Raw genomic sequence first — 5231 nt, 5'->3', positions numbered from 1 at the left:
TGCTATCAACCATGGACACCTTTTCATGGAAACGATATTCCCTGATGGCTGTGGTCTCTTTCAGCAGGATAGTGTGTCATGCCACAAAGAAAAAATGGTTCAGGAATGTTTTGAGGAGCACAACCAGTTTGAGGTGTTGACTTGGCCTCCAAATTCCCCAGATCTCAATCCAATCCAGCATCTCTGGGATGTGCTGGACATATAAGTTCAATCCATCGAGGCTCCACCTCACAACTTCCAGGACTTAAAAGATCTGTTGCTAACATATTGGTGCCAGACACCACAGCACACCTTCAGGGGACTACTGGAGTCCATGCCTCGATGGGTCAGGTTGTTTGGACAGCAAAAGGGGATCAAGACAATATTAGGCATGTGGCCATAATGTTATGCCTGATCAGTTTTTTTATATATATATATATATATATATAATATATTTTAGATTGGGAAAGCCATCAGAAAATGATCAAAGACCAAGATCAATTATGGTTAAATTTCTTAAAAACAAAGACAGAGGAGCAGTCTTACAAAGAGCAAAAAATCTTAAAGGATCAAAGATCTACATCAACGAAGACTATACAGATGAGGTAAAGAGGAAGAGAACAGACTTACTTCCAAAATTGAAAGAAGCTCGTGAAAAAGGTGACATAGCTTTTCTACGCTATGATAAATTAGTCACATATCCCCGCAGTACCACCCCTAAAAATCACTTATAGTTACTCAACGCTGTCAATGTTTAGAAATTCTTAATGATGGCAAAAGATTTTAAAATTGGACATATTAATATAAATAGCCTTAAGAATAAATTAATAGAAATTGCAAATATTTTACAGTCCCAGAGTCTAAATGCACTTGCTATTTCTGAAACTAAATTAGATGATACATATGGTGATAATGAACTGAATATCCAGGGATACAATATTTTTAGACAGGATAGAAATAAATATGGCAGCGGTGTGGCTTTCTATGTTCAAAATCATATTCCTGTGAGAATCAGAGATGATCTGATGATAAACGATGTTGAGGTCATATGGATACAACTGCAGTTAGCACATGCAAAACCCCTATTGGCTGGATGCTGTTATCGTCCTCCAAGTGCAGATTGCAAATATTTGACTCAAATAACTGAGATGTTGACTTACTGTAGCACTTTTGGGTCTGAAATATTTTTCATGGGAGATTTAAATATTGATTGGATGTCCAAAAGCTGTTCAATTAGAGTACAATTATGTGATACCACGACTGCAAATGGTCTTGTACAATTTGATAAAGTACCAACAAGAATTTTCTCGAGAAATGATGGTACCATTACATCAACTTGTATAGACCACATTTTTACCAATGTTCCAGAACTATGTTATAATACTATTTCACTTTCAGTATCTTTTAGTGATCATAATTTAGTTATCACAGTTAGAAAAACTAAAATGAACAAGGTGGGACCTCAAATTATTTACAGAAGATCTTTTAAAACTTTTGATCAGGATGTGTTTAAGAGGGATATTAAAAATCTAAGTTGGTCTAATGTATTTGCAGAAAAAAATTCAAACGATGCACTTAGTAAATTTAATAAGAAATTTATGCATGTAGTAAACAAACATGCACCCCTAAAAAGGTTCACAGTAAAAAATATCAATACACCATGGTTGGATAAGGATTTAAAGCAATTAATGAAACAAAGAAAACAAGCTAAAGAAACAGCCTTATTAACTGGTAACTTAGAAGATTGGAACATGTATCGAAGACTACGAAACTATGTTACTAAACTCAACAGGATAAAAAAGAAATTGCATTATGAGAAAGAAATTGAAAATAATAAGAAAGATTACAGGAAAATGTGGAATACGATAAATGATTTAACTGGAAGAAAGAAAAAGTCTAATCCCACTTTCATTGAAGTTGATGGTAAATTTCTAATGAATGTAGTGAGTATAGCAAATTATTTTAATAATTATTTTATTGATAAAGTAAATGCACTTAGAGAAGCAATGCCAAATGCTAATTTTTCATCGCACCTGAATATTCAAAATGAAATAATGAAGGATAAAAATTGCACTTTTAAATTTCAAAAAGTCATCGTGAAAGAAGTTGGAAAAAAAAAAGAACGTTAATTTCTTGAAGATGACAGCTGATCTAGTAGCGCCTGCTATCACTCACATTATAAATCTAAGCTTCACTACTGGAATTTGCCCACAAGAGTGGAAAAAATCCAAAATAATTCCAATATTAAAAGATTGAAAGAAATCTTTTTCCGGCAAAAATAGCCGGCCAATAAGTTTACTGACTGCAATTAGTAAAATCATGGAAAATATTGTATATGAGCAAGTAAAAAGCAATTTTAGTACTTTTGGATTGTTAGTTCCTAATCAGCATGCCTATAGAAAAGGGCATTCAACTGCTACAGCTCTGACTGTTATGACAGACGACTGGCTGACAAGCATTGAGGAGAGGAAGTTAGTTGGCAGTATAATGCTAGATTTCTCAGCTGCTTTTGATACACTAGACCAGTGGTTCTCAACCCTGTTCTTCAGGACCCCATGTCCTGCATGTTTTAGATGCTTCCCTGCTCCAACACACCTGATTCAAATGATCAGCTCGTCAGCAAGCCTCTGCAGACCCCTGATAACGAGCTGATCATTTGAGTCAGGTGTGTTGGAGCACTGTAATTATTATACTAGCATTCAAAGTATGCATAGAAAATTAAACTGGCTAACGGTTCAGGATAGACTTAAATATTCTATACTGTGTTTGTGTAGGAAGGTTTTTCTAACAAAAACTCCTCTGATACTTTATCAAAAACTAATGTTAAGCTCTGACATACACTCCTATCCAACCAGGCATGCTTTTGCAAATAAATTTACTTTACCTAAAATATCAAACAACTATATAAAAAGAACCTTTGCTTGGAGAGGTATGAAAGAATGGAATTTACTTCCCAAAGAAATTACACTAATTGAAAATGATTTAAAATTCAAGAGTGCACTGAAAAAGTTTCTTTCTGCAATATAAATCGCCAGCTCTGTGTTGAATGTTGAATACATGTCTGAACGAGAACTGTTGTTATCTGCTATTGTAACTTTCAGAACCGGTAATTTATGTCATTTTATGATGACACTTTGTCTATTTAAACTACAGTATGAATTAAACGTGAAATATTTTATTGTTTGATTAATTTTGATTTAAATGTGAAATATTTTATTGTCTGATTGATTGAGTGATTGTATTTTTAGAATTTTATTTCATTGTAATCTTTTAGGACCCCAGGAAGAATAGCTGCAGCTTATGCTGTCGCTAATGGGGATCCAAATTTAAAAAAAAAAAAATATATATATATATATATATATATATATATATATACATACACACACACACACACACATATATACAATGATGTATTAAACTGATGCAGTGACCGAGTGCAAACATGAGAAGTGAGGGACATGACCGCTGACTCAGCCATGACTGAGATGTCCCCCATTGTTTTGCAGACTACTGTTGTGAAGATTCAAGATTCAATTCAAGAACTTATACGCACAGTCATGCACACAGCAGAAACACAGAAATTACCCTGAGTGATGAAGCCTTGAGCTCAGATTATAGCCGCCACCAAGTTGATTAACTTCACAGAGATGAAGTTAATATGGAGTTGTTGATGTTTTGCCTAGCACTGTCGCTTGACAGCGAGAAGATCTCTGATTTGCGTAGGTGTGGATGTGAGTGTGATTGTCTCAATAGAGTGGTATGCAAAAGTTTGGGCACCCCTGATAATTTTCAAGAGTTTCCTTTATAAATCACTGGTTGTTCGGATCAGCAATTTCAGTTTAATATGTCATACAGCAGACGAACGCAGTGATATTTGAGAAGTGAAATGGAGTTTATAGGATTTACAGAAAGTGTGCAATAATTATTTAAATAAAAGTAGGCAGGTGCATAAATTTGGCCACCCTTGTTGTTTTATTGATTTGAATACCTTCAGCACCTGGAACACAAAATTTATTTGGTAAGCTCATTGACCCTTGACCTACATACATAGTTGGAGCCAATCATGAAAAAGGGTATTTAAAGTGGCCAATTGCAAGTTGTTCTCCTCTTTGCATCTTCTCTGAAGAGTGACAACATGGGAGCCTCAAAACGACTGTCAAATGACCTGAAAGCAAAGATTGTTCAACATCATGGTTTAGGGGAAGGATACAAAAAGCTAGCTCAGAGATTTCAGCTGTCAGTTTCCACTGTATGGAACATAGCGAGGAAATGGAAGACCACAGGCACAGTTCTAGTTAAGGCCCGGAGTGGCAGGACAAGAAAAATCTCAGATAAGCAGAGGCGAAGGATGGTGAGAACAGTCAAACTCAACCCACAGACCAGCTCCAAAGACCTAACAGATAGCAAACTATGGGTGAATCAATGTTGAATCTATGTTGAGACCTAATGTCGAAATTATACAGAAAGCGCAAGGTTGATAAAATGTTGAGTCAACGTTTGCTTTTCAACCATAAATCACACTTTACCCAGATAGCAAAAGACGTTAAATCAATGTTGAATTAGGGTTAAGAATGTTGACTTGTGGTTACAGTTGATCTTGCTGCAGATGGTGTCACCAGGCCCGGACTGGCAATCGGGAGAGGCGAGACTTTTCCCGGTGGCCTGCCTCCTTATTGACCTGCCTGGACAGGCCAGCCACGGACTGGCAGGCCAATGAAAAAAAGTTGATCGGCTTTTTGGCAGACAGGCCAGAGACAGCAGCGTTAGAAGCCTTACAGAGTACACGCCCACCCTCCTGTCACTCACACAAAGCACGTGCTCTGAGCTCTAAATCAGAAGGATAGGGATTGGTCAAAGTGACATTTTTTTTAGAAGAAACGTGCCATGATTGGTTAGTTGCTTTATGGCCCGCCCCTTCATAGCGACAACGGGGAGAATGCACTGCAGAGCGGTGATATGAGAGAGAGTGGAAGGAGTGAAGATTATGGAGCACAAGTAAGTTTACAAACGGTCGGTTCTTCTCACAAATGCATCATCAGACTTCAAAGGCCAAAATATAATAAAAAATGTCTGGCCCAAATAAGCTCCACAGGTGTCAGGTGGGTTGCAGGAAGCCTGAAAACGTTTGAGACCCCCTCTTCAGGTAAGATAGGCAGTTGACTTACAATTTTCAGTTGTAAAATGAACATTGGTGTTTGCATATACTATTAGCTATGAACAGCTGACATCTAAATGATTTGCTGACAAAATAA

Source organism: Acanthochromis polyacanthus, chromosome 2 (assembly GCF_021347895.1).
Source record: "Acanthochromis polyacanthus isolate Apoly-LR-REF ecotype Palm Island chromosome 2, KAUST_Apoly_ChrSc, whole genome shotgun sequence".
Classification (NCBI taxonomy): domain Eukaryota; kingdom Metazoa; phylum Chordata; class Actinopteri; family Pomacentridae; genus Acanthochromis; species Acanthochromis polyacanthus.
The sequence above is the reverse complement of the archived record's forward strand: the minus strand, read 5'-3'. Positions refer to the sequence as shown.